The sequence below is a fragment of the Lycium barbarum genome, chromosome 7 (genome assembly GCF_019175385.1).
Source record: "Lycium barbarum isolate Lr01 chromosome 7, ASM1917538v2, whole genome shotgun sequence".
NCBI classification, from domain to species: domain Eukaryota; kingdom Viridiplantae; phylum Streptophyta; class Magnoliopsida; order Solanales; family Solanaceae; genus Lycium; species Lycium barbarum.
This window is the reverse complement of record NC_083343.1, coordinates 104196441-104203924: the sequence shown is the minus strand read 5'-3', so window position 1 is coordinate 104203924 and position 7484 is coordinate 104196441.

The following is a 7484-nucleotide window of genomic DNA, read 5'->3' as shown; positions in this document are numbered from 1 at the left end:
AAATCATACTTCCATAAACTCTTGAACAGAGAGCGGGACCAAGACATTGTGCTCGGAGATTTGGAGCACACCGAGAGGCATCACGATTTTGGGTATTATAGGTGTATGAAGGTGGAGGAGTTAAGTGCACTATTCGTAGGATTCGTAGTAGAAGAGCAGTCGGACCAGAAAAATCCCAATGGTATTTTGAAAGAGCATAGGCAGGGCAAGTATGGAGTGGGTGACTGGGCTGTTTAATGTCATTTTTCAGACAATAAAAATGCCCGAAGAATGGAGATGGAGTACAATGATCCATTGTACAAGAACAAGGGTGACATTTAGATCTTTCTGCAATGCCATAATATTGAGGTGTCCCTAGCATAGCGTATGGTGCATGTTGTGTCCAAATTACACCTCAGTAATATAAAACAGTTCTTGTCGAAAATAGTGACGTAAGTGAGTCAAGATTGATTCCACATAGAATTAGGGTGTAAGACTAATGGTAACATGTGTGTACTTAACAAACTCAATTTTATCCTCGAGTAGTGATTGAATGTCATTTCTAAGTTACAAAAGAAAGAAGAACAGAAAGGCCTAAAGGTTACAGGTCAACCGTGGCCATAATCAAGACTTGACGACCGTCGATCAACAGTTGCTTGTGCCAACGATTGCCCAACTACGACAACAGTTGACCTCATACCTATAAATGCGCTTGTGTCGAGAAGAGAGAAAAAGACTGAAAAATTAGGAGAGTTTGGAATCTAGAGGAAGAATGCCTTGGCCAATCACCATAAATACTTACAAATGTGAGTTTTAATAATAAAAAAAATGTGAGTTTTAATCGGTATTTAAAGTAGATTCCATCACATAACTACAAGTATTATTTCATCTGTACAACAACAACAATATACTTGGTGTAATCCCACAAGTGGGGTATGAGGAGGGTAGAGTGTACGCAGACTTAATTACCTCTACCTCGTGAAGATAGAGAGACTATTTCTTGAAGATCCTCGGCTCGAGTGCAGCAAAGCAGGGTTGTGGTGAAAGAGGAAATGTGACAGTAAAGGAAGCATGACAACTAATAAGGAAAATAGTACAAAGCAATTAGAAATTGAATAGTAATGATAACAAAATAATGTGATAATCAGAACATAGTAAACAACTATTATTTCCTTTTTACATTGAGGTTATTAGATTTTCAAAGTATCACCAAGGACAACCAAGAGGAAAATATCTAGGATATTCTAGGAGAGGTGAATTATCCTACCCGAAATTTATTTATGATGTATGAACGAGTTTTTCTATAACTTGAGGGCATGAAAAGTAGTTAGAAGATTGTACTAAAGAAACCCTAGTTGGACATTAACGGTGGGTGGTTGGGAAAGTAGATGAATAGTAACCCTTGATATAAATACAAATTTTAATTTATTAAGTTTTTTATTAGTATATTGAACCCCATGAATGGATTGTAAAGGATGATTTAACACTTTGGAATGGAAATTGGAGTTAAGGAAGTTGTCCCTAAGAATTAAGTCTAATTAAGTCTTGTTGGGTTATTAATGAGCAATCTTTGATATAGTTGGATATTGTTATGTAGATTGTGGACTGTTGATGACATTGGGTCGTTGTGGTAAAATTAAAAAAAAATGGACTAAAATATGTTTAAATGTACTATCTCTTGAGGCTTTTCTCCAAATTTCATACTGATGTGTGATTTAAGAACTTGATTCTTTAATGTGAATCTCATCTTGTGAGGTGAGCGGGTTAGTATTGCACAATTTATGCATTGAAAATTGCTATGTATCATTGATAATGTTTTCGCGAAAGTGTAAAGTTTTATACTTTTGAACAAAATTAAGTTGCAATGGCAGTTGTTGAATTTTTTAAGATTGATTCTCATAAGTTAAATGCTTTGACATAAATCAAATAAAGTTCAAACTCAATAATTGTTCTTAGAGTTTGAACTGCACATTTGAATCTACAATAATTTCTTGAACTCCGGCACAATTTGACTTCCACTTACAAAAGTTTCAAACTCCAACACACAGTGCTAATTTTTTTCCCCATACTTTATCTTAAAATATTTTTATCCAATTTTATTTGACATTAAAAGTGACTACTTATCAAAAAAAAATTAAAATTTAATCACCACTAAGCGTACTTAGTGGGTTTTGGGGGGGGGGGGGGGGGGGGGTTAATAAAAAAAAGTACAGAGGTTCAAAAACAAAACAAAAGAGCAAATGTCTGAATTTACAACAAACAAAAAAAAAAGAAATAGAGGAGAGTAGTCCCAAATCTTCACTCTAGCATCTCCCATGAAATTCGGTCTCTGTAAGCTTTGATGGACTCTTTGCTTCAAGATTTCATGTTCCTCGTCCTCACCATATCTCTGAGTTGCACTAAAGTTGGTGACTCTTTGATGAATTTGAGAATCGGAGCAGCCATGTTTGTCGGAGCAGAAATGGTCATATCTACCACTTTTCCACCTTGAGTTGGGTAAGTATTATTCATCTCTTTCAATTATTTCACTGAAAATGTTGGTATGTATACTTTCCCCCAAATTTTGCCCTAATTTCCTTTCATTCAAATCGATGTTGTAGCTCTGTGTTGTTATCTTCATGGTGCCTGTATTCTTCTCGTCCTTATTCTTAAATATGGACTATGAGATTTATCCATATTATGAATCTTCCTGGCTGTTGTTGGTAATTCATTGAATTGTGTTGCTTGGAATCTCCCATTATTATCTGGTACAAAATTAGCCAAACAATCCGCCAATTGGTTACCTTCTCTGAATATGTGATTGAGATGCACATGACAACTTTCCATGTCCCATTGAATCGCTTCTATAATTTCAATTAACTCTCATGGTGGTTTCCAATGCTTTTGAGTACCTTCGAGTCTGTTTCTATCAAGAAATCCATGAACTGTTGTTCCCTGCAAAATTGAACTTCTTTCTTGATAGCTAGTAACTCTGCCTCCATATTTGTTTCTAAAGGAATTTCCTATGCTTGAGCATGTATGAGATCTCCCTTGTGATTCCTCACACAGAAAGCATAAGAACTTCTGCCTGAATTCCCTCTGCTAGCTCCATCTGTGTTGCACTTTAGTTTCCCAACAATTGGTGTCTTCCATAGAACCTTTGCATAGAATAGTTTAGGTCTATATGAACCAAAATAATGAATTAAAGCTCACCATTCTATGGGAATGTACTTAGCCAAGGATACTTGGTTTTACACAGTTGATGTATTGTATGTCAAACCTGGTAATATAATCTGCTAAAAGTAATAGTGGTTCCATGTTTGATTGCATTTCTTCTTTTCCAAAGTGCCCACATAATTATTACTGGAGCTGCTCTAAAAATTGTTTGCGATTTTGACCCTACATCTGCTGACCACCTTAGTAGAATAACCTAGTGAAGATGTCTTCCTGTAATATTGAAACCTGCACATGAAGCCAAAGTTCTCCATAACTTTGCAGCTATAGGAGAGGTTAGAAATAAGTGTATCATAGTCTCTTGTTGAGGATTAATGCAACACCAACTTCTACCCTCTTCAAAATATCATTTGTGCCAATCCTTCTTTCCAGACTCTCCACATAAAGAAATTAACCTTTATTGGAACACATGTTGCCCAGATATCACTGAAATTCCCCTTCTTTTCTCTCCGTGTCTTATGAAATCCCAGGTTGACTTAACAGTAAAAGCGCGAGTTTTTTAAGTTTCCACCATACCTTATCATTCCCTTCCACCTCCTTAGGGACTGTGATATGTTGTTGAATGTGTTGCACAATGTCTTTTGGCAATACTTCTGATAATTTCTCAGTATTTCATCTACTTTCAATCACATACTCCTTTACGTCTACTTCTTCATCATATGTAGCCTTTGGAATCACATAGTATAGAGCACTTAGCTTGGTCCAATTTTCAAACCAAAAACTAGAATTTCCAGCCTTCAATTGCCACCAAATTTGGTGTTCAAACATTTCTCTAACTATGATCATCTTCTTCCAAGCATGTGATCATCCTCTACTTTGTGCAATGACAAGATGGAATTCTTACAATAGTTATTCCAGATGTAAATGCTCCATAAAGTATTTGAAGTTCTAAAACTCCACCATAGTTTAGCAAATAAAGCATCTGATAGATAATGTAAAGACCTAAATCCAAGACCCCCTTCCTTCTTAGGAAAACATAAAGTGTCCCAGGCTACCCAATGTTTATTTTTACTACCAGTGTCAATTTTGAATTTTGATAGTAGTTAAATATTACTTACTCTATTCGTCTCAAATTATCTGTCGTGTTTTTCTTTTACACACCATTTAGGAAAATATTAATTGGGGGTGGGGGGGGGGGTTGATTATTTTACCCTTTTACGTCTTAAGATACACTCTCTCTTCATTTAATGTAAACTTTTTTATTTTACCCTTTTATGTCTTAAGATACACTCTCTCTTCATTTAATGTAAACTTTTTTTATGTGTCATCTCACCATAATTGAGATGTTTTGTTGTTTTCAAGAACAAAAATGGGGGAAAATTATGATTTTGTCTTTAACTTCAAAAAACAACAAATAATTTGAAACAACTAGAAAGGCCAGGTCATTTGAGACCGAGGGAGTAACAAACAATCTAAAAGTGGTCATTCCTCAAATTTGTTTCATTACAACTCCTACATTATAAATTTGTACTCCCTTCGTTCCATAATAATTGAGGATTTAGCCTTTAAAAATTGGTCCAAAATAATTGAGGTTTTAGTCCATCAAGAAGGTAATTTATTCTCTTTCCAAACTTACCCTTGTCACATTCTTAATTCAATGAACAGATTAAATGCTTGTTATTGTCTCAAAACCCCTCTTAATTAAGGGTATTCTAGTCAACACACATCTTAATTTTTAGGAATAAGTGAATTCTTTAATCCATGTGTCCAAGTCTAAAACCTCAGTTATTTTGAACAGAAGGGAGTACTTCACTATTTTCATAACTTGTCTCTAAGCTAAACATAACCCCTAACAGTGTCGTAAAAAACCCAACAAATACAACCAGGTCTGAGGTTTTTCCCTCTTACATATCCTTGGCTGACGACACTATCCTCTCACCCCATGGGCTAAGAGAAGTGTAAAATAACAAAAAACACACATTATCCGAAAAAATAAAACCCAATTTTTAATTATTATTTTTTACCCTTATTTATATCTTAAGATATACTCTCTCTGCATTAAATGTATACTTCACCATGGGAGAGTAGGGGGGATGCGAGTAGTATGTGGGATAGGACAGGCAGTTGCATTAGGGAAGCAGTTAGAGAGGTACTGGGGGTCTCGAGAGGTCGCCGTGGTGGACACCGAGGGGATTGGTGGTGGAATGGAGAAGTCCAAGGGAAGGTTGAAGCAAAGAAGGAGGCGTATGCGAAGTTGGTAGACAACAAGGATGATGAGGAGAAGTGGACGAATAGGGAAAAGTATAAGATGGTGAGAAAGGAGTAACAAACAATCTAAAAGTGGTCATTCCTCAAATTTTTTTCATTACAACTCCTACATTATAAATTCGTACTCCCTTCGTTCCATAATAATTGAGGATTTAACCTTTAAAAATTGGTCCAAAATAATTGAGGTTTTAGTCCATCAAGAAGGTAATTTATTCTCTTTCCAAACTTACCCTTGTCACATTCTTAATTCAATGAACAGATTAAATGCTTGTTATTGTCTCAAAACCCCTCTTAATTAAGGGTATTCTAGTCAACACACATCTTAATTTTTAGGAATAAATGAATTCTTTAATCCATGTGTCCAAGTCTAAAACCTCAGTTATTTTGAACAGAAGGGAGTACTTCACTATTTTCATAACTTGTCTCTAAGCCAAACATAACCCTTAACAGTGTCGTAAAAAACCCAACAAATACAACCAGGTCTGAGCTTTTTCCCTCTTACATATCCTTGGCTGACGACACTATCCTCTCACCCCATGGGCTAAGAGAAGTGTAAAATAACAAAAAACACACATTATCCGAAAAAATAAAACCCAATTTTTAATTATTATTTTTTACCCTTATTTATATCTTAAGATATACTCTCTCTGCATTAAATGTATACTTCACCATGGGAGAGTAGGGGGGATGCGAGTAGTATGTGGGATAGGACAGACAGTTGCATTAGGGAAGCAGTTAGAGAGGTACTGGGGGTCTCGAGAGGTCGCCGTGGTGGGCACCAAGGGGATTGGTGGTGGAATGGAGAAGTCCAAGGGAAGGTTGAAGCAAAGAAGAAGGCGTATGCGAAGTTGGTAGACAACAAGGATGATGAGGAGAAGTGGACGAATAGGGAAAGGTATAAGATGGTGAGAAAGGAGGCGAAGTTGGCAGTTTCGACTACAAAAACGGTAGTTTTTGAATGCCTATATGCAGAACTAGAGAACAAAGGCGGGGATAATAAGTTGTTTAGGCCTGCCAAGGTGAGAGAGAGGAAGGCATGCGACTTGGATCAAGTGAAGTACGTCAAGGATGATAATGGAAAAGTATTGGTGGATGAAGCTCTCATTTAATAGAGTTGGCAGTCATACTTCTATAAACTATTGAATGAAGAAGGGGACAGAGACATTATGTTGGGAAATTTGGAGTAGTCTGAGATACGTCGCGATTTTGGATATTATAGGAGTATAAAAGTTGAGGAGGTTAAAGGTGTTGTTCGTAGGATGTGCAGGGGAAGAGCGACCGGACCTGATGAGAATCCTGAGAAATTTTGGAAGAGTGCAGGCAAGGCAGGCTTAGAATGTCTGACTGAGTTGTTTAATGTCATTTTCAAGACGGTGAAGATGGCCGAAGAATGAAGGTGGAGTACAATGATTTCTTTGTACAAGAACAAGGGCGACATTCAAAGCTGCAACAACTATAGAGGTATCAAGCTGCTAAGCCACACTATGAAAGTGAGGGAAAAGATAGTGGAGATGAGGGTGAGGAGTGGAGTGTCTATTGCAGAGAACCAGTTCAGATTCATGCCTGACACTCAACTATAGAAGCCATTCATATTTTAAGGAGATTGGTGGAGCAGTATAGGGAGCGGAAGAGGGACTTACACATAGTATTCATCGACCTGAAAAAGGCTTACGACAGAGTGCCAAGAGAAGTTCTATGGAGATTCTTGGTGGAGCAGTATATGCATGATTCCGACGTCGAATCGGTAGAGTTGGCCTCCTATATACTGCGGGATATTGCGGTTCATTGGTATACGGTTTGTATGTATTTTAGCAGAATTAATGCACCTCCCCCAGTATGGCAAGAATTTGTTGATGCTTTCCTCCAACACTACTTGCCCCCAGAGGTTCGGCGGGCTAGAGCCGATAAGTTCTTGAATCTTAGGCAAGGAAGCATGAGTGCCCTAGAGTATAGTCTCCACTTCAATTATTTGGCTAGGTATGCTCAGGCCATGGTAGGGGATATGGGTGATCGAGTGCACCGGTTTGTGAGTGCCTTAGGGCCACATTTAATGAATAAGTGCTTGACTGCATCACTTCAATATG